Source organism: Alexandromys fortis, unplaced genomic scaffold, assembly GCF_014885135.2.
Source record: "Alexandromys fortis isolate MF-2015 unplaced genomic scaffold, M_Fortis_MF-2015_v1.1 scaffold_133, whole genome shotgun sequence".
In the NCBI taxonomy this organism is placed as follows: domain Eukaryota; kingdom Metazoa; phylum Chordata; class Mammalia; order Rodentia; family Cricetidae; genus Alexandromys; species Alexandromys fortis.
Window position 1 is genome coordinate 2,589,669 of NW_026068030.1, and position 23,933 is coordinate 2,613,601.

Genomic DNA, 23,933 nt, shown 5'->3' on the forward strand with positions numbered 1-23,933 from the left:
CAAGCCAATCATGAGTCATATAAGGAATATTCACAATCACACCATAAAGATTCTCTGTCAGACATTGTAGCCCATGCCTGTAATCTCAATATTATGAAGCAGAGTCAATAAGATGAAAAATTTGAGATGATATTTGGCTAGATACTGAGTTTGTGTTTAGCTTGAACTAGGCATCCACGTGCTCCAAATGAATGAATAAACAAATGCATAAAAGAATCTCATGTGTTCTGCTTCCACATCTTTTGACTTAGTGATTTAATTTTTTTTGATCAAAGTTTGCCTCTAAGTGCCAAGAAAGCAAATAAAAGAAAGAAAGAGAGAGAGGGAGGGGTAAGAGAGAGAGGAGAGGAGGAGGAGGAAGGAGGAGGGAGGAAGAAAGGAAGGAAGGAAGGCAGGAAGAAAGAAAGAAGATGAAAGAAAAAAGATAAAGAAAGAAAGAAAGAAAGAAAGAAAGAAAGAAAGAAAGAAAGAAAGAAAGGAAGGAAGGAAGGAAGGAAGGAAGGAAGGAAGGAAGGAAGGAAGGAAGGAAGGAAGAAAGAAAGAAAGAAAGAAAGAAAGAAAGAAAGAAAGAAAGAAAGGAAGGAAGGAAGGAAGGAAGGAAGGAAGGAAGGAAGGAAGGAAGGAAGGAAGGAAGAAAGAAAGAAAGAAAGAAAGAAAGAAAGAAAGGCCTGCATAAAGTATATTTTCAGGCAAAAGAAATTAAAACACCAACTCCTTACACTCCTTCGTGGATTCCATGGATGAAGTAATTCCACCATTGTGGATTGTATAACATTTTGTTACAGGATTATATTACTCCAGGATGATACAGAATGAAAACTTTGCAGATGGTCTATGGCATGCTCTTTCATTCCTTATTTACTAAGCACTAGTTTATTACAGTTTAGGTTCTAAGCAACAGACTGAAGTCAGCTGTCTGAAGATGGAAAGTGCCAACATTGGTAAGGAAGTAATGGAAAGATCACTTACTTTATTTAATTAAGGATTCACCTAGTTTATGTAGGATGGAGATTACTCTGATCAGAGAATGCAAGCACTTTAGAATATTAAGTACTAATATTAAAATTGTAGAATAGACAGAGATGGTTGAAGGACGCAAACCAGAAATCAAGGCCTAGAAGTAGACTGTGAAAAACCAATACCTCTTTGAAGGAACTTATTCATGTCTCTGGTTTGTCTAGTGAGCTGTCTATCAAGACTAAATTATAAAAAATACAGATAAGAGATAAGGCAATGGTATTAGAAATGAAACTGATATTTGATATTTCTTTTTAATGAAATTAACAAATGTTAAATCCTGCTATGAAGAAATAATTATTTGTTCTTTTGTTTTAATATATATACATATATCATATTTAATATATATTATGTAACTGTATATGTAGTTTCCATTAATATGAGGATCTGTAGAATATAAAAACAAAATGAAAGCGGAATAAGATCAATAATTATGAATGGAAAAACCTTCAAATAACATAAGGCAGGAATGTGGGTTTGTAGTAGAGTACTTACCTAAAGTGAGTGAAGCTCTAGATTTGACATCCAACATCTAAAAACAAAACAAGAAGAAACAAATGGAGATTTCAAGGTTAGCATAATTATTTAGCACTAAATATTGTCTTTATGTAGATAGACATATGTAGACAAGGCTTGCATATTTCCAAATATATGATACTCATTTGACTTCTTACCTGTGCCAGTTGAAGTCACCCCTTTCTTTCCTATCTTCACTCCATTCCTCTTCCCTTCTTCTCTTGGGTATAGCTGATTGCAAGACTATTGATGTTTAATATTTAGCAACATTGGTAATGTCTCTCCTACTATAGGAAATGCTATAGGAAATGTTCAAGAAAGCTAAAACTTTCTTCCAGTTTTCTTTCTTCCAGTCCGGCACCCATTTCTAACATCTCCACAGTTATTGCACTAGGGTAAATTTGCATATAATACATATGGAAGTATATACTTTAGGAAAACATACTTGAACTTTTGCTTCAACATTTCATAATAAAAGTAAATACGGTTGGCACTCCCCATTTCCAGGTTCCATATCATAAGTTGCATTTCTTGATGACTGAATGAACAGATAAGCAAAAATGTTTCTGTGTCACCTGGTAATACTTTTTTGACATTATCTTCTAAAGCATACAGTTTAGTAACTAATTCATATCTGTCCTCTATTTACTACTGTAAGCGTATAGGAGGGCAAATGTTATAGTTAAGCTCTCTGTAATTACTGTGCCAGTTTATAGACAGTAACTGAACATAATCAGAGAACTTTAGTGTCCATGATGTTTCCCAGTCTTGGAACCCATCCTGCAATGGTTTCAAGAAAGACTGTGCATTTCAGAATTCTTCAGAAGTAATCCAATAATCAAAGTCCAATAATATTAATAAATATGACTTTTTAGGACATAATGGATATCAATTTGATTTCATACTTTCAAATAATGAATATTTCATATACTGGTAATTAAAATGAATACTATTCATTACTTTCTTCATAATTTATCAACACACCTTTTTCTGAAGAATCTCATCATAATATTTTAATACAACTCAAAAGAGAATTTAGACACTTTTTGGAAAACCAAGCCAAGGACTAAAGATCATAGCATCACATTCTTTAAGCACATGGATTATCTATGAAGCTGTATTTTTGTGACAGTGTGGTTATGGCTCCATTATTCATCCACACATAGTATACTTACTGCAGACTGTTCGCTACCTCAGCTGAATTTGACTCAGTCAAGATATTCAACCTCATGAGACCCATATTCTAAGTCTAGAGTAAAATCAGACATTTCATAGCAAATCTGTTATTGTTATAAATTGACGAATGACCCTTTAAAAAGTCTGGAGAATAATATATTTGTTATTATTGCCACATAGTACAAGGCAAACAAAATAATCAAGACCGTTGAAAGGTAGATACTAGGACAAGTGGAATATGCCAATAATTAAGAGATAAAGGCAGAAACTTTATGAATTCAATGCTGTTCAGACTCTATGTAAAATATTCTTTGACAAAAAAATGAAAGAAAGGAAGAGAGAGGGGAGAGAAAGAGAGAGAGAGAGAGAGAGAGAGAGAGAGAGAGAGAGAGAGAGAGAGAGAGAATTCATGGCTCATGTTTATCTACAACTGTTCCTGTGTATCAGAGTAGTTGGAGAGAAGAGACCACAAAGCACTTGCTGATGATTATGCATTATAAGTATGGGTTTGTGCAATTAGCTTTGCACAGCAAGCTCCAGACATCCTCCATGATCTCTGTCTTTGTTTCTGCTTTGTGAACTTTCACCCTGGCCTTTCATGCTCAACATACACTACTCTCTTTCTTAGTCTACATTTTGGAAATACTTCTTATCCAGGGATTTTCCTGTGTCTATTGATCTAGCAAGCATGATAGACTCAAGGTATACCCCAGGAGCTTGTTATGCTTGTATCCTAAGGTTATGGTCTATTATTCTTCATGCTTCTTAAGATTCTTAGGCATAGTTAATGGGCTGAGTTCCAGAGAAGACACACTCTTTGCAAAGGATCTGTTGTCATCATGTCCAATGCATCAGGCTTTGAAGACTGAGATTTTCTTATGGTGGGATCCAGTAATGCTGCATCATTTTCTTCTTTGAGTGTTCATCTCATTTGTTCTTATACCTGAACAATGACAATGACTAGCTTAAGTAAATGGGAACAGCTACTAGGCCATTGCTTGTGAATGCCACCCATCTTGGTACTTAATTCCAATCTTTTCATTCGAGGTCTCTCTTCACAGGTAACTACTAAGACAAGGTCCTAGGCTCTCCCAATGAAAATGATTTTTAACATTTTTTCATAGCAAAAGAATGTGTATTTATGTCTCAAAAATGCTTTGGACATTCCTTGTTTTTGCACTGACCTTGTTGGAGATATTCTTATGTAATTTCTTTCTCATTTATTCTAGGTATTTTCATCTATATCCATAGAAATTCTACCTTGTGATATCTACAACTATATATTAAGAAACTGACCATTATGAAAGTCAAAAAGAAAATTCAGTATAGTACTTGGGACCATCTTTCATTTTAAATGGACCTCTTTCATTAAATTTAATGTAGTTGATTGAATGACTTCATCTTCCTGGAATATTTTACCTTTTATTTCATAGCTTAACCTGTAACATTTTTATGTCTGTATTTATTTTCTCTTAATATTGATCATTTAAATTATGTAATTTGGAAGCTGGATGTAGCAAGTAGACAAGAGCTTATCTACTACACACAGAGCCTTGGGCAAGATCTGCAGCTCTACAAAAATTAATGAATTAATTAAATATGCAATTATATTGTAGCCACTGCATGTTTTGATAGATTGGGGTTATGAAATATCTCCCCAAAGTGAAATGCGCTTTAATTTGCAACTAAATCATTACATATTCCTCAAGATAATAAAAATATTTAACCTGAATAGGATTTGACTAATAATTTCAGAATTATTTTGTCTGTAAAAGCAACATCCAAAAGGTGCTTTGGTAGACATCCAGTGGGAAACTTGTGTGATGAACATTTTTAAATATTCTATTTTGGTAATTTGTTTTCTAAATTTTTATTCCCTGGGCTTCAACATTGAAAAAGGGTAATTATTCATTTATTTTGAGAAATAGCACTTTTTAAAATTAGAAATCAGGTGGCTCACTGACAAATTTCAGACAAACAAATAAATAAAATTATTTCCTTAGTTTAGTTCTTACAACACAGTTGTTTCTACCACCAGTCCTAAAATCTAAAGTCAGAGCAATAGTTAAAGATTACCAAGGATGTTAGGAAATGCTTTTCTTTTCTTCTTTTTCTTTGCTTTCTTTCTTTCTTTCTTTCTTTCTTTCTTTCTTTCTGTCTTTCTTTCTTTCCAACCTTCTTTTCTTCTTTCTTTCTTTCTTTCTTTTTTGAGTGGAGTAAAAAAGTAGTGTGGTTGTTATTTAAATTTTAGGTTAGTTTAATGAATCTGATAGCATAGGCTCTGTTAGAAACACAGGACTCCACGTAGGGAGAGAGATGGAGCTAAACAGGCAAGGTGGGTACTTCTCAAGAGGGTCATAAAAGCAGTTATCACTGAGTCTTAGAGATGGAATCAGAACTGTACTGGACAGGAGTGATGGTGAAGACTAAAAATTAGATTGTGGTCAACATAAGATGTACAAAGATCAAGGTGTCTGCACAAAGGAGTTTTATTTGTCCCAAAGAGATAAAGGTCAGGCAATAAGAGACAAAGACAAGAGATAAAGGACAAGAAGGAAGAGAAAAGAGGCACTGTTGAAATAGGAGTGGCGGGGCTGCATCCCCAGCACCCTGGCCACCTGCTAGCTTATGCCCGAAATAACAAGACACAAACAGTATTCATTTAAACACTGCTTGCCCATTATATCCAGCCTCTTCTCAGCTAACTCTCGCACCTGGACTAGCCCATTTCTAATAATCTGTGTAAGCACCCCAAGGTGCGCTTACCAGGAAGATTCTAGCCTACATCCATCCTGGGTTGGAGCTGCCTGGGAGAGCAGAGCCGTCTCTGCTCCAGAGAGCAGAGCTGTTGAATCTACCCGGGAGAGCTGAGCATGGGTCTCTGCTCCACAGAGCAGAGCTGTCGGGTCTGTCTGAGGATTCTTACCTCACTTCCTTTTCCTCCTGTTTACTCCTCCCACCTATGTTTTAACCTATCAGGGCAAGCAGTTTCTTTATTTAATTAACCAATGAAATCAACAGATTGATATATGACACTCCCACATCACAACTGCAAGAGGGAAACTGCATTTGCCCTAGAGGAACAGAGGACTGCCTTTGGATAGAGAGGAAAAAGACATGACCCATTGGCAAATGACAGTTTTTAAAGAAAAAGGGGTAACCTATTTTCAGAATGAGTTAATTAATTTTGATTCAGTATGTTAATTATGGCAGCCAAAAGGGGACCTTTGATTGTTGGACTTCAATACTTTGATAGCTGAAATTGGGTAGTCAGCTTTAGGGGGGAAGAAGTGGCCAAATAAGGGAAAAAGACCTTAGTATCTCGCTTTAAGAATGTAATCTGGTGTGTTTTTATTTGTTTGTTTGTTTGATTTTTAACAAAGATGAAGGAATGGGATTAGGGGAAGCCCTACCAGAGCCATGCTTGTCTTTCTCAGGCTTGCTGGCATCCCTTCAGAAAATGGAATCACCTAGAGTATAATAAAATTGATTTCTGAGGGAGGATTGAGTATGAGGATGGAGTGGGAAATTGACCAAGGAAACATTGTGAAAGCCTAGAACTACGTAATATATTTTAGTCAACATTAGATTAATATGATCTGATTTGAAAACTAAATGTTTTCTATCAATGTGATAGACATTTAGTATCTAGTCAATAAAAGAAGAAATGATTACTGGCAATTAAATTCTACTCTATGGAGAGTTTCCTTCAGGGCTTGTGTGTCTTTACTGACAACACTGTCATATTTATTGTGTCCCAATTAGTCATATTTATTGATATCATTGGGCTCTGAGTATTAGATTACTTCTGAAGAATTCTGAAACACCACAGTCCTTCTTGAAATCTTTGCAGGATGGATTTCAAGACTGGGAAACACCATGGGCCTAAAGTTCCAAGGTTATGTTCAGTTATCTTCTATAAAATGGCAAATAAGGAAAACCAACAAATGATTGAGTATCTAGAATCTGAAAGAAGCTAGAGACCCTTCCATAGAGATTCTTCATTCTGTAAGATGGAAGGAAAGTTTAGATGGTTCTACGGACTGGAATGTTCAAGGAACTCTGTCCATGCAGAAAGTTTACTGCAACTTTAATAATAAGCAATGTTCCAAGCTTTCACAAAACTAATCATTGTGAAGCACACATGCATACAGAGAGCAGGAAGAGTACACATCAAAACAGGTAATCCCTATTACTATGGGTTGGATACATGCAAAAAACAAAGAATGTGTTTTGCTTCAAAGTGAGTGCTTGGCACACCTTTAGCAGTTGCCTTATGATTTTGAGTGAGAAAGGGGATGGCACTCACTGCATTTGGGCTGCACTTCTTGGTCACATTTTATAGCATTTAAAGTAAACAGGATTTCATTCAAACAATGAAACAGAGGTTGCTAAAATGATAACTATTTTGTTTCTTACTATCTTGACCCAAAGAATATATAAGAGAGAAAGCACCCTAAAGCAAACTTGAGAATGTGTATCTATTTGACATATATTGCTAACATGCTAATTCAGACTGGTAGACTAGGTGCTTAAGTTACAATTGCCTATGGATTGTAAATCCTACCTTCAGTGTCAACCAAAACCTCCAGTTTCTACCAGATAGCCTCTGTCTTTCTCCTACATCTCTTTTATTTTCATTACTTCATAGTTTTCTTTTCTTCTTTGTTCTCCGCCTCCCCCCACCATTTTGTTTTTCTTCTTCTTTCTTGACTGGTTACTGTGATATTGTGAAGATCATTGATTTTTAAGGCTGCATATATAATCTTTATATCCAATCTCTAGACTATTGTAACAACATAATTATAACATTAATGATGGCATTTCTTTGTTTCTATTATTCATTCCCTCTGGTAAATATGTGTGTGTATGTGTGTGTGTGTGTATGAGTGTGTGTGTGTGTGAGAGAGAGAGAGAGAGAGAGAGAGAGAGAGAGAGAGAGAGAGAGAGAGAGGAGTTGTTTAGAATTTCTTGCTTTTTCTCAGCGTCAACCTCTGTGTATGAAGCATGGGAATAGAAAATAATCATGGCATGGCTATTGTCACATGTATTCTGTGTACTAGGTCCTAAATTATTTTCACGAAATTATCCACCATCTTTGGAGCTGTATATTATTACCATCAACTTCCTTCTTACAATAACAGAAAATAAGTCTCAGAGATCTTCAATGACACCAGAAAGCCATCAATTAGTAAAGAAAGCAGTGATCCACATTTATTCCTCCAGTCCAATGGGCACATGGCAGTATGCTTTAGATGTTGTTGGGGTACTTGAGCAAAGGTTATGGGGACAGCATAGATACTGACTTTAGTTTCCAAAGTGTACATATTTTTTGGTATAAGTTTTCCTGAGACTTGGTCTTTGTGTCTTTCTGATCCACTTGACAACTTACTAGTGAGTATGCACTTTCATGTCCTCCAATTTGGAAGCATAGACATCTTGAAAAGTGTCCAATTATAAGTTTTGAAACACATGTTTGAGCAAATTTTATTGAGGATATCCATATTTCCCAAAATGTGTGATTTGTTTTCTCCACTTAAGCACTAATGATGTCATAATGTCAATATGGAGGACTTGCATTTAGAAGATGTCTCTTCCATATGTCACTAAGCATCTCTGAAATTTGGGACCACCCTCTTAACATGTATTGGATTCAGCTTCTCTATGAATAATGTGAGACTGTCTAGACGGGTTTTCAGGATACTCTCCCTGCTAATATTCTTCACTTATTTTAATAACAAGAACACAGGTTTAACATGCATGTATATCTACATCATAATTGTTCCCATTCAACCAGTTCTTCTAAAGACACATCTCATTCTCAAGATATTGCAGTTTTGTATGGTTTCCTAAACCTTCCCCCTCCACAGGGAAATAGAATATGATGTCCCCAATAAATAAATCCTTTTAGCTTTCAAAGCACATAGAACATTGAATTATGTCCTGGTTCTACTCCTTTATGGCAAGATGAGCTAGCTTTGTTTCTGAAAGGCGAGGCTTTGCCTATGAGTAAGTTTTAATTTAATGGCCAGAGAATTTTGTGTTCCGGGTTATTTATGCAGAAATTGCTCATCATTCCAGTTATTATTTCATGGTACGCAGAGTGATGTTTTGTTTTCATGGACCCATTTAGTATTCTGAGATATGCTGGGATGTTCTAGGCAGGCTCACTGAATAGTTATGGGCTAATCTAATTTCTGTGTTATGATCAGAATGGGTGTACTATATAGTGCCCAGTGCTCATATAAATAAAGTCGTGAAAGGAGAATTGATTTTAAGACCAAAAATTTAAAGGAGAAATTACTTAGTATTACTTTCCACTCTGGGAGTAAACTGCAGAGAAAATAGAAATGGGAATCAGTAAGAGAAAGGTTCCATATACCAAAGGAGGGACTTGATGTCTTGATTTTTTCCTTAGTACCAAAATCTCTAGTACCCTAAATTCTTTCCCCTTGTGTTACACAGCTACACCAAAGGAGTCTTTCTAGCAAACAAAGTATAGTTAGAGACTCCAAAGTTTCACAGGACATGTTATTGGATACATTTCTGTTCTTAGGAAAATTACAAGCATACCTCAATGGCAGGCATGAGCATTCTTTCTTTCTTTCCTTAACGTAACACTGATAAAATATATAGTCATTTCTTCCAACACAGCAAAAGAGCTTCTCTTAGAAGTTGCCATTTTACCACTCATTAGGAACTCAGGCCCTCATGCCCACCCTTTCCTACAGATTTCCATCATATCACCTTGGGTGCCCTACATAGTTCTGGAGGTTGTTTTTCCTTATGACCCAGAAGATTCATCCTTTCTCAGCTTTGCTTTAACTTTCATATTATTGATTCATTTATTTTTTTTTTCAAAATCTGTATTCATTTTAATTTTATTGGATTTTCCAAGACCTCATGTCTGAATCATCAGAACACACCCAGGTTTATGCCTCATTTTTCCAGGACAATTAATGTTATACTAACTCAAATTTCTCTTTTAAATCATCTTTCATCTTTTCCCCATGTGCCAACATCTATACTACATTTTAAATCTCTTTTTTACTATGTTTTGTCTTCTATTTAAATACTATCACTTTTATCGTCTATCTCTTACCACTATACATATTTCTTGACCTCTTCTCTTTTGTTTTGCCATACGCCCATAGCTTTTTTTAAATATTCTCCTGTTCATTAATTTCAGTACTTTGAAAGGTACTATCAGAAAATCTTTTAGTCAATAACCACAAGCATAATGAGCTAGTATTTTTTTAATATTCCATGTTTTGTAAAACCTGCTTTTGTTTAAGACTCTCTTCTACTGTACAAAAGTATGTTGTGCTCAACATTTCTATCATCAGCTTTGGCTGGAAAAAAGGCAAAGAATTTTACAATATTGGTCTCCATTCTTGAAATCAAGGAGGAGAGATTAACCAAGCAGCATTTGGTATTCAACAATTGCAGACTTTCATTACTCTGAGCCATGGGATACAAACACATAAAACCGTCCATTTACCTGTCCTGTATTGTGCTCTTTGAGAACTGATTACAATGTACTTGGACCTTTTCTTGTTTTCTAAATTGTCTTTTCTCTATTCCTAACGTTTGGAAATGAGGATGAAAGAAGACATCCCTCCCCATGCTGATAAATCCTAAAAAATAATGTACACTCCACAACTTATGGCTTTATGAAAAAAAAAAAAAACATCCATTTGAGGACATACATCAATCCTCTTCAATACTCTTCAATCACCATTCAGGGCATTCTTCACTGCAAGATCGTTTATTTCTGTGGGAATCATGGATGATGCATTCCCAATAGAGACCAGAAAGATGCATAGACAAGTGAAGAATAGCCGGGCCACTTTTGTGCCATCAAAATTTGGACTAGAATTTTCTAAAAATAACATAGAGCTTATTCTCATGATCTTTCAAGTACAAGTTTCCCTGCTTGGACTCTCTGTGAAATCTTCCCCATATTCAGTGCTTCCATGTGAAATACCTCATGAGTCACCTGAATGCTTTTTTAACCAGTTTTAATTCTACAATACCTAATTCTTTATATCAGCCCTAAGTGTAGGTCACTGCCTGGGATTACAGACTTGATGAACTTCCCTTTATTTCTCAAGGGCTTCCTTGTGGAGACCACCTATTTGCTTTCACTTTTCTTCTTTATTTCCTCTCAAACCCTAAATGTAGGAAAGTTACAGCTATTTACCACACTAACTTTTAATATGGCAGAATTAATTCATGAGATTAGGAATTGAGTCTTTATCTTGTTCTGCAGTTCTTAGAATGCTCAAGATAATGGAGTACAAGTGAAGCAGAAATTGGTTGGCCCATGGAGAAAAAACTTTGAGAAAAAAATAAGTATTTTAATACTGCCTACAAAAATGGAGTGGGAATGTTTCTATACTATTTTGAGTATAAGATAGTATATAGAGACTTAGAATTTAATAGTGATTAAACACATTCCAAATAGAAGTAATACATAATCTTAAAAACCGAAACTAACTCAAAGAGACGAAATATATGATTCTAATGTAGAAAATATATTCAGGATAATTAATTGATGATAATTATGACAGCAAATGCAGTGAAATAAGTTTCATTTTTGGTTTTATGTTATGTGATGCTTTGGGTTTGTTGATAGTAAAATATGTATTTCTTTAAAAAATTTCTTCTTGAATCTGGAGCTACTATTTCCCAGATGAATATTGGCACTTTGTGAAATATGATTGGAGGCGCTGGATGCTTTAGAAAAGGAAAGTATGTGGTTTGGGTAGTAATTTAGTTATCTTGTTGACTGTTTCTTTTGTAGTTGAAAAAGACAGTTCCAAAAGATTAACCTCAAAGTAAAGGAAGAGATGGATAGAGCATCTGTGTAAACACTACATAATTACAAGAAAGTGGTTCATAGAAATACTTTAAATTGAGTGAGATAATCATGAAAAATACTGTGTTATTTAGTTTATAACAGTCACTATTTCTATTCCCCCTTATCCTATTAGGTTTTATTTTCTCAGTTCTACTCAGAATTAAATAATTAACATGAAAGCGCATGTAAGAAAGACTTCAGTGGAATATTTTAAAATTCATACTTGTTCTAAATTTTGTATCCATAGCTTAGATCTCCATTATAATATTTTTGTCTTTTTTATCTTCTTTATCAATCATCTTAATACTTGAGAATGGATTTTAAACCTAACCTCAACACAATAGGTTCATAATAAGATATATATAGGGGAAAACACTGTATATAAGGCTTGAAAGGTTAAGAAAAGAGGAAAAGATGCTGATTTAGTGTCACATAGATGGGGAATAGATGAATAAGATTAGGCAGTCAAGCAGGTGCGCTCTGAACCTGACCATACCTCTCTATATTTGCTATGTCTGTTTCATCATAGCATGGCAGCATTGAGTAACCTTGATTGAGATCCTATGGTCTCCAAAAATACTGTTTCTTTGGCTCTTTCCAGTAAAATACTGCTGAGTTAGCATTCCTAGTACAGGGAATTGGGTGGAGATTTTGAAAATTCTGACACGGTTCCTCTACCAAGAGCGCTCAGGGCATGACAAAGTCTCATTGAATGCATATTTCCAGAGACCAGGTTCATTACTTCAGACAATACATGGTTGAAACAATGTTAGTAAACTTTTTAAGAACTTGCCCAAACATTTCCTGTTATTCTCTCATCTTTTATTTCAAAAGAAAAATAATAGAGTTAAATATTTGTGTGACTTTCAACAAGTGGCATTTACATTATTTCTTCCTCTCAGAATATTGAATTTCCTTCTGGGACTCCATTTTCAGTTATCTTTTAAAATTTATGTGGGAGCTAGAAATAAAAATTATCTGTAGTGTGTGTTAAGATACAACTTTTCATATGAAATTTAAGCATCACTATATTCTGTTCTATTTATCTTATCTTTTATAATGACATAATATATCAGACCAACTGAGATGTGCTGTACTTGCCATCATTTGAGGTGCTGACCATTGCTGAATGGTTCTTGTGCACACACAGTCCAGCTTACCATTTTACTCTCTTAGTAGTTAAAGAAAGCCTGTAAACTCATATAATAAAGTGTACAGTGTCTCTTAGTTTTAATACAGCTGGTGTTTTATTCATGATTCCTTGTTTTTGTGTGCTTGCCTTAACACAGTACTATTTGTTGATGTGTAGAGAAAAATAGTGACTTGTACCTCATTCTCACTTAATTCTCCAACATAACAAAATACAAATAAAAGAAAAATGAACTTCTTGCATATTTTATTGTTTGTTCCTCAACAGTGCTGTTATTTTCCCTATGTATTTCCCACCATGAGTTATACTTGTTTGAGTTACTCACATCCTTATAAATAGTGTTTCCCACAGTTATAGAAATCTGGATTACATTAGATTGAATCTGTGATTTCCTTGGTTCATTCTATGGTTCCCCATTCAAACATAAAGGGGAAAAAGGCTTTTCTAGTCTTAAAGTGTTTTGTTTGTGGATATTTGTTCCCTTACTGTGTTGTGAATTCAAAGCTGATTCTTTTACTATTAGAGAATTACATATATGTGTGTATTTTGAGCAATCCATTCTCATTCCCTCCCTAATTTTTCTATTCTTCCCACCCCCACAACTTTTCCTACCCAACTTCATATGTTTTTTAATTAAAGTCCATTAAGCCTAGTTAGTGTTGTTTGCAGGTGCACAATTGTAAGGCCATCTTTTGGAGCATAAGTATCTTCTGATGCCCACATCCCTGAGGAATTCTGCTCCCTTCATTTGGGAATGAGAATAGGGTTTAGAGTCCCACGATGTTATCCTCTGACATCTGGAGACACATCTGAAATGACTTGAATTCTCTCAGAATCACAGGTGAAGGTTTCTTCATCTTTAGTCTCAATATTTAATAACAATCTTAAAGGATGTCTGCGTGATTCAAACTCATTAAATTTATTTTACTTACAATGAAAAATTCTGCAATGCATTTAGATGATCAGCCTATACTGTGTCAATCAATGCAATAACTGCTAAAACTGGAGCCAGAAGCTTGTGTCTATATGTTTTATACTTTATTTTGGTTGCTAATATTTTATCCTAACGATGTAAATACATTTGTTCTAATAGCAAAGATCAATGTATTGCAAGCTTTCAATTTCTTAAGATGTAAATACATTTGTTCTAATAGCAAAGATCAATGTATTGCAAGCTTTCAATTTCTTAAGTTATGTTGCTAATATTGTGGAGGGAAACATTCTGAGGCTTCTTGTAAAGGATGAATGCCTCCGAGACGCACAACTTTAGCTCTGTATACTAGTCACTGAATTCTAGAGTAGATGGAATCAAGAAGAGGTTGTGGTTTAGCATTTTGCCTCCACCTTTTCTGCTTCAATAGGAATCAGATTAGCAGAGTGGAAGTGCAAGGCAGAGGAGAAGTTGACCACGGCCACTTACGAAAGGTGATGTTGCCAAGACAGAGCAGAAACTAGGTCTGCAGCTGTCACTAGATAGAAAGGGCTGGAAACAGCAGCACCTAAAGGGAGATCCCTTTGAAATTCATGCTCTAGCCCTGTTGGGTTCTGAGTAGGTGTCTAAACAGACCGTGCCTACCTGCAGCCTTCTCTTACCCATACCTACTATGAAGAAAATGGCAAACTCCCTAACAATTGCCTGTCTGTAAATCTGTAACCCCATTACTGACTCATGAAATTTCGAATTCTGGTAAAGCAGACTACCTAATTCAACTCGCACTTCTCCAAGGAAATGTACAGGTTCAGGCTGGCTGTCTCATGGGCACCAAGAGGACACCCATTTCATGGTATAATGAGCAAACATTAGCTGAGATTATCCATCCTCCTACTGTGCACACATTCTTGCAATCCTGTAGTCATTCTTCATAATACACAGCATTTCCCCTCCATTTGCTGTCATAATCAGTGTGTGGGGCACTATGCTGTGTACCATACAATATGAAACCTGCCCTTTCTCTGAAACCTACAGGAAAGGATCCTCGACTTTCATATGGATCTGAATCCTCTGGAGAGATACCATCATGCTCTCTTTCCATGGCGTTAATATATCTCCTAATAAACCTTTTACCCCAGATGGCAAGCTGACTCAGTGTCCCCTTTGAAACCAAACTCAAGACCCTTTAAACTTTTGAATATTCTGTTCTGTAACCTCAGAACCTCTGCATTTTCTCAGTTTAGTATCAACTGATTTTTATCTGGAACACTGTTTCTTTTCTTATGGTCTCCCTCTCCCTCCCTTTCCTGGAAACTTTCCTAGGTGAGGAAGAATTGAGCTAACTGTGGAGGCATCTTTTAAGCAGGCTTACTATGCACACATTGTCTTATTTCCTGGATCCAAGCATGTGCATGATGAAGTTCATAACCTTCCAGTCTCAAAAGTACATCAATTGGTGCATGATTGCCTTTCAATATTTCAATAGTACCTTAAGTTTTCTTTGTATGATTTTTTTATTTTAATGTTTCCTGCATTTGCTATAACCACAATAAGCATAAAAATCCCTCCTTTTCATAGAGGTAGAATTCATAATTCCTCTTTGCTATACTCTTAATCTACTGGCATCTCAGTATGGGATAGATGCAATATCTTAAGTAATACGAACTTTATTTTAGTATATTAAACATCATTACAAATGAAGTATATCTGAAGAAATCTTTTTACATTAAAAAGGACTCACAGAGAAAAAAATATATTAGAAGAAATTTCAAATAGCAATGTGGCTACTGGTTGATGTGTCTCAGCTTGTGGGGTACAGTGAGCACTTTTAGTCATAAGTTTTAGAACACTGAAGATCATACATCATCTAACCTGGAACTCAAAACGAAGTACATTAAAGCAATCATAGGAGCATAACAATTTAACCAAACTCTTATGTTGTTTTGCTTCTTTATTTGGGAGAAACTGAGTCATGGAATAAGCATTTATATGCATTTGAGAACTCAAACTAAATATCCATATTTAAAGACTGTTAAGGCCAGCTTTATTTGAGTTTTCTAAATTTCCTTCTGTATTTTATAACTTTTTTAAAAAGGTTTTTTAATGATTTCTACACGAGAACTTTGATGCCTCTTGAACTCTTCAAGTCCAGGATTTCAAGCTAAAGTGATGTCATTATATCATTTCTGTTGATTCTCTAATGTGCATTGTATAAAAGTAGTCCTATGATAAAAGTTGGAGTAGCTGAAAAATTGTACAATGAAAATACTTACAGCTTACTGAGCTATCAAGTTCCTTCATCTTGCTTGAATAGACCAGGCCATGCCAACCATAACTACTGAGCTTGTATCTGACATCTTGGTTTGATATCCAGAAATGTGAATCATGATATGGCCGTGTTAAATCATGATTTTCCACAATGCTGCTGCACCCTAGACCATTCCTAAATAAAACAACTAAGCATCTATAAAGAAAGGGCTTGACACTGGTATCATAAAATTAACAGCATGCAATTTTGATAACTTTGCTGAAATTACTTCCTAGTGATGAATTGGCTCAGCAATTAGAAACTCCTGTAGCATAGAATTTACAACATTACAATTAGAAATGATATTACTTCTATTTGTAATCAAAAGACAAAAAAGCAAATGGAAAGCATTATTTAAAATTTATAACATAATACATTAGCTTCTTTGACTTATGTTTATTTACTGTGAAAAATAAGAATAATAATTCTTGTATCTTAAAATAATTGCAAGATTTAAATTAGCCATATGTTGCTTCAAAGAAATGATTGTTCAATTTTATTTGCTGTGATGGCAATGATGAAAAATATTTTAGCTTTTGTGAACAGTAAGATAATTGGTGGTTTCTTTAATCAATCTAGGTATAATTAACCATTCCAACATTTGTGTGTAAATACTAGTAGTTACAACTTACCTAGTGGGGAGATGAAAGATAACTTAAAACTAATTTGAGTGTCACTGAGAAACACAGGCCATGAAACAATACCTGTTCGATTGCAAAAAGAATATAGTAATTAAATGGGCTTATGTATTCAGACATTGTCCAAGGGAAAGTTAAAAAGTGTATTGTCAAACATGCCCTTTTCGCTGCAAAGTGAATGAAAGCACAAGAGAATATGCCATGGGGTGACATTTTACAAGTGTGACTAAGTAAAGGTCCTTGGAATTCAGGGTAAATCATTTAAATTTGACCATTCAGGTGAAGTTTTCTAACACTTCTGTTCATAGAATATAATCATTTGCAACCTTATCACACTTCAATAGAAGGTAATTTACAGCTGTTTCTATTGAGAGTTTATCTCATACAATAGTCTTAACTGTACGAAATATTGTCCAATCATCATGGTTGCCGTATCTAATGGCCTCTTCTGCTCATGATACTATAAATTACTTTAATGGTACAGTAATTTTCTCATATAGTTTGTGATTTTTGAGGCTAATCTTCTAAGAACATATGTTCATACATGCTGAAGATGGCACTCTGACTTATAGTGGGACGTAATAAGGAAGATATACTTTGAGGAAGTAATTTCGTTACTGACCCTTGTTCAGAGCTTTGGTAAGCGCTAGAAACTACGTGAGTTAGATTGTTAATTAGGAGAGTAACATCCCTTCCCACTCCCTTTGAGGTGTTTAGGAGGAAGACTGCAGCCATCCCACATTGTTCACCCCACAGGCCTAGGAGGAAGAGAGCACCCTGAGCTAGGACCATTACTTACTCCAGCCTTCATTCTTTCATGCAGAACATGCATCAGAACTGCCATAATGCAGTTCATCAGCTTTTAAAGAGTGCTGAGATACAGTAAGCCATCAGTGTCCTTGTCCTTAGTGCCACACCGAAGCCTATTTAATCAATGTTTGTGCATATTCTCCAGGGGACTTGTTTACCAACATTGAAGCCCTTTAGAAGACATGGCAGCATCCCAGTAGTAGCGAAACCTTTGATTAGGAGATGTCTTAGTTCTGACCCACAACCTACAACTTTTCACCTTTGTTTTTTTTAAAAGAATTGCAAAGCCTTTAATGAGCAATAACAGAAAGTACCGCATTTTTAGCACACATTGTGAAGCTCCAGAAATGCATCATTATGAATCACAGTTATAAAACCTGTGGCTGAGATTACAGAAGTAGCTCAAATATCATTTAAAGGCATGATTCCTTTCAGTGACAGAAATAGACTGAGTATATCATTCCCAAGCACACATTTTGACACTGCAAACACGAAAAACTTAACTTATATTTTAATATTTCCTTTCTAAGGTCTAAGAGACAATTAAATAAATGTACATTTTGGACACACACATCCATGCGCACTCGCAAACTACAGCACAGGAAAAACTCAGGCTTTGTTCTTATGAATTCACTACCTGTCGATGGCTCAAGTTTAGTTAAATATATTATGTATATAACATTCTACTTGGTCATGAATAATTTTATGTGACACATTCCAAATGCAGATTTATCTCCTGGCTCAAGTGTTCAATGGGGATAAATACTGCAGCGTGAAATTTTAATCTTGCAGAAAGTCTTGCCAACTGCTCTCTGCAAGTCACTGCTTTATCAGAAAATCCACTATTTATTATTCAATTATAGTATTAGACTTGGCCAACATTAATTTAGGCCAATCTATATTTGTCATCCATACCATAATGAGAATTATCTGCAAAAAAAACATGAATTACTTTGATTGTCTTAAATTTGCTCTCATTAGAAGTACCTTATAAAGTCTTTAATATGATAAAAACATCTTTACAAACTAACACAAAAGCTGCTGCTCCTTCGCCACTTCTTATAGAAAATGTAAGGAAAAAGACTGTGGAGGTATTAAAAATAAAAACCAGGACCCTACTCTTCTGTCTCTGTTCTGAGGACATTCACTGCTGGTAGTTTCCCTACCTTGGTTCCATCTGTAAAATGACCTGCCATAGACATTTGGGAATGTCAGCCCTAATTGCTCAGGTTTTCTGATCTCTGTTTTGTCACTAAGATAATTACCCAACAACAGAGAATACAGGAAATGTAATTCCTACCAGTCTCATTTTTATCCTCTTTTCTCTGAAACAGATGTTATACGCATTCCCAGGTGCCTCTGGAGTTGGGAAACTAGAACTTCATTTGCTTGCCACAATATTTATGCATGCAATTGGTTTTTGAAGCAAGGGATGCGTTTTTAAGAATAAAATGGTTTTCTTTTGAAAAAAATCTTTGCAGATAAATATTAAATCAGGTGCATTTTATGCATCAATGAGTAAGGAAAAGCAGTCAGTAAATAAGGACAGGGCCCCGAGCAATCAAATATGTGCAATATTGAGTAGAGAAAACTTTGCATATGTACTGAGCTAATAGCAAGGACATAAACTGAAGAGTGTCTGGCGAGGTATAAAATTGCTTTCCTTCCTTCTTAGCTCTCTTCGCTCAATGGCTTCTTTATAACTTCCAATTAACCCACTCCCTCTGTTCACTGTGTCTCTTTTATGCTGCCAATGTTATTTAAAAGATACAGTAAATTACACATTAAGACATATTTTTATAGTCCCTGTCAACACTTTTGCTGTCTTTGAACTGCTTTAATTTTTCGAGGAGTAAAGGACCTAGAAATTGGAGCCTTGCAGTGCTGAAAACCATTCTTCAAAATTCTAAGAGCCTTTCCCAGGGCAGCACAGCAGTCTCGTGTAACCTGAGGAACCTGTTCCATCCTCTCAATAGCCAGTGTGGTGACTAAAGTTCATTGTCAGGTGGACTGAATTTAGACATACCCTAGAAATACACCTTTAAAGTGTGTTTATGAAAATGTTCCAGAAGCGTTGAAGTGATAATGGAAAACACACACCCAGTGCAGTTGGTACAATGCCATGGTCTGGTGTCCCAGAAAGTAATGTGAGTGTCAGTATTCACCAATTGGGTTTCCAGACAATGCAATGTGACTGATCTCTTCATATTCCTGCTTCCAAGTTTTTCCTGTTTTTACCTACCCTATCCTTAAACACTCAGCCAAGAAAATCCTGCCTTTGTGAGGTTGATTTTATGTTTCACTGCCACAGTTGGAAAAGCGATTGATCTAGATAGGCATCCAGGGAACTGCCATAGAGCTGATTTAAATGACCTAAGGTCTGAGAACTTTCATTGTGACTGATTTCTTAATGATTATCCGAATCACACCCCAGAAATGGCACATATGTAAGGCTGTTAGTTTGATGAAATTTGACTTGTGATTTCTCAACCTTTAGAATTATTATAAGAGCACAAAGTTTAATACAAGTACAAAATGTCTATGCATCACTTTTTACCTCCAGGTGCAGCGTGACCAGTGTTTAACACTAAATATCATTTGACAACCATGGACACCTTTTATTATTTTACTGATTTTAATAATTAAATCTGTTCTTCAACAAATTTACCTTCATTTTTATTTCCATTTGACCCATTTTATCTCATTTTTTTCCACTTGACCAAATTCAAATGCAAATTTAGAAATGAGATTTTTCTGCAATTGCCTTCTATATTTCAAGATAAAAGTGAAATATTATCAAAATGAAGGTTCAGATCTGGCAACTTATACTAATCACAATGGTAAGGGACAGAAGGAAACAACATATGCCAGCATACAGGAATTCAAAACAGAGAAATTCCTTTCAATTTGGAAGATTCCAAGAGGCTACATGAGATATCCGTCTTAAAAATAAGCCTGGACTAATTCTGAAAATCTGCCCACACTCACTTTCCTGTTTTATGGACTCTACTAGCTTTGGGTGGGAAGTTGTTTCCAGTAAAATGCACGGGGAGATGAAAAGACAAATATATATATTTTACATGATTTTACAGTCCAGATAAAATTTATGAAAAGCAAATAATTCAGTTTGATTTACCCTCTAGTATAAAAAGTACACATTGTGATAGAATCCATGTGTGAGAAGACAGATTTCAAGAGTTCACAGAATGTTTTGATTCATTGTCTTAATTTTCCAAGTTCTTGGTTTCTTTACTTTGGCTATTCTTAGTGTCCTGGAAGGCGCCCTTCAATTTCCGCCAATGACAGGAACCAGCCACTCTCTATTTAGGGTTAAAGCTGCAGAAAAAAATAATCTCTGAATCATGTAGTGATATTGTTACTTGGATTTCTTTCACCAATGAATGACTATCTCTTTCACAATCAAAACATCTTTTTCCCTTAAAGAGTGTCATACTCTACTTCGGTTCATCACAGGAAAATATTTCACTGGCAAGAAAGGGAAATATCTACAAATAAAGGTTGACAAGGCTGTACATTGCCTTTCATTGCCTCGGTAGCTTAGGAAAAAAGATAACTATGTAAATATGATATCAAAGAGAGGATGATATGAAAGTAGGAAAGATTTGCTCTCCCTGAACTCACACATTTTCATTCCTTGTAGCAAATACCACCATAGAAGATAAATCTAAGGAAATGTATGATTGAACTGACTACAAACTGTTTGCATGAATTTAAAATTTGCTAAGTCTTTTCATCAAAAAAAAAAAAAAACTCAATTTTCTGTGAAGATTAACAAATAGCTAAACTGACCTTAGAAGCAGGTATTCAGTTGCTAAACTTTTTAATTAAGGAATGACCATGTGATTGGAATTTTAAATCTGTGAATACAACAGGGCGCTTAGCTATTTAAGTACCTACAGAGTTTTATTTCATGATTCTACTTTCAAAGTGCCCAAAGCGTGTGTGTTTAGTTACAGGCTCACTATTTGTTTCCAGGAACATTATATATAAGATTTAAGTGTAACACTAACATAACGCTTAATTCTTGACTAAATCTTCAAAACATACACCTGCTTTATAGATTTTGAGAAAAATATGACTAGTTTGACAGTACATTGACTTCTTTTCTCTATTGTTAAATAGCATATAAAACTGCCTTTTCAGAACTTAATATAAGACTCAAATAAAAATAGTTTTCTCATTTTTCCTGACATCTTCAATATCATTGCTTATAATTGAAAAAATACCCAACTTAAGTACAATTAAAAATATAAGTAAAATCAATGAAATTCTTAAGAACAGTCTGCCCGAGAGCATCAGTTTTAAATTAGAGATTCATAAAATGACTACAATTTTAAGAGCATCGCAGGCATATTTGGAACTTGAAGGACTGACCAATTTAAGCATACACATCTTGATCGCCATTACAAAACACTTGTTGCTGAGTCAGAGCTGCATCTGACCTTTCACCTATATCCTAGGATTTCTAGGGCTCTTTAGTTTAATGGGATATCACCAGTGGTATGTCATGATGTTTTCTTTGATGTAGTTAAACTCGTGGCCATGCTTCCTGTTAATGTTGATATGTACTTGTCAGATGAACTACATTAACAAACCTTCCTTAGTTTTTATGCAAAGTCTGTGTGACCTGTGGTTCATTTGTCATCATTTGGGTGTGTCAGCCATAGTTCTATAAAATGTATAATAATGTTTTTTTTTCTCTGACATTGTAGGTGTGAATTTCTACCAGAGATAATGAGAAAATCAGCCTGGCACAGAATATTTTTGGTTTTGACTTATCCTAGTATTTTTAATTATGCTATCTTAGACAAGTCTCTGCTGTGACATCTGAAAAATCTAAAATATGATTTTGGACTGTATTTTTGAAGTATAAGCAATGATAGTGAATTATAATATGTGATATATAAATTTGCATTCCTAACTTACTTTTTTAACTTTGTACAGAGTATAGCAAAATATAACACACTTCCTCTAATGTCTCCCTATGTTCCTCAGACCAATATAACCAATTTTTAACCATTTTTATAATTTTCTGCCAAATAGCCCTTTATTTTCCTTACTATCCAAAGAGTGATGATAGCAATTTCAAACTGCCACTGATATCTATGAAATTAACAATAATAAACTCTCATTTATAACTATTGAATCAATTTATATCTATTAATTCTTCTTCCTTTGAAACAGGTTTAAAAAATATCTTTGTTCCCAGATCCCCCCACTTCTTGGATACATATTATTATCAGGGTTGTAACTGTGTAGTTAGTCCATGATTTGATTTTTGTTTGAAATATCAACCTGAATTGGAATAGGGACAATGTAGATAAGAATTGATAATCTAATGTAAGCCATACCTCATTGACCCAAAATATAGACTAACACCTGTGAGACACATTGATAATTAAAGTTATAAGAATTTCTTGAGAGGCAAGGGTACAACAGGAAATTTTAGAAGCAAAATATTCTAGGGTAGGACAGAGAGCGAATGGAAAAAAAGGAAGCACAATGGAAGAATGTCCAAAACAAAACATCCATGTGCTAGAGAAATGTGCTCCTACTGCATCAATTCACACCAACACACACTACCAAAGTGATTACACCGCAACTGAAGAAGATGGTCAATTATCCTGAGTTAAGGAATTAGACTTCTACCTCTTTCAGTGTGAAAAACAACTGAAGAATGTTACACTGCCTCATGCATTTTGATTCTTACTATGTTTCAGCTCTAGTAATAGCAGGATACCTTAAGAAGCTACATTCTTCTTGAGAATGATTTTCCTAAGGCCTTTTCAGGGAGCACTTCTCTCACTAATGTAAAGAAGTGAAGAGCCTAGAAAGAGAGGTACAAAAACAAAATAATAACAAAACCTCTCTCTTCCTTTTTCCTAAAAGTTTGTGAGCTAAACTTTTAATTTTTTGTTCCTATATTTTTTAAAAAAAACTCACATTCACTTCCATCTTAATCAGAAAGGCACTAAGTTAGTTGAAAAGTTATAATTCATTCCACAAAATTTCTATGTCTATAAAGTCTGAAAACAGTTTCAAAAGATAGCTCATTTGATGAGAGACAACTTTTAGTGCTAAGTGAAGTGGACCTTTCAGAAATGTGCGCAATAATTGCTCTGCTCTTTTTTAAAAAGATTTATTTATTTTTATGTATACAATATTCTGTCTGTATGTATGGCTGAATGTATGTATATCAGAAAAGGGTACCAGATCTCATTACAAATGTTTGTGAGCCACCATGTGGTTGCTGGAAGTGGAACTCAATACCTCTGGAAGAGCAGTTAGTGCTCTTAAACTCTAAGCCATCTCTCCAGCTCTTGCTCTGCTGTTTTTATGGTGATGTAAACTATATGTGTACATATTCCCTCCCTGCAAGTATAGAAGCTAGTATGCCCTAAGTTTCTGTAAGTGTGTCTCTTCACAGCACACTGAAACTGAAAGAAAGTTGCATAATACCCAGCCAGTGAAACCTTTTTGTAGTTTGGACAATTAAAGTTAAA

At 35.0% G+C, this 23,933-nt stretch overlaps 1 long non-coding RNA gene across 1 annotated transcript in view; it reads right to left on the bottom strand.

Annotated features, from left to right (window-relative positions):
- Window positions 1-23,933, bottom strand: part of LOC126515090 (uncharacterized) — a 60,638-nt gene that overhangs the window by 5,950 nt on the left and 30,755 nt on the right. The window contains exon 2 of the long non-coding RNA XR_007595751.1: window positions 1,513-1,549. This is a non-coding gene — a long non-coding RNA (uncharacterized lncRNA). The remainder of the gene's footprint in view (window positions 1-1,512; window positions 1,550-23,933) is intronic.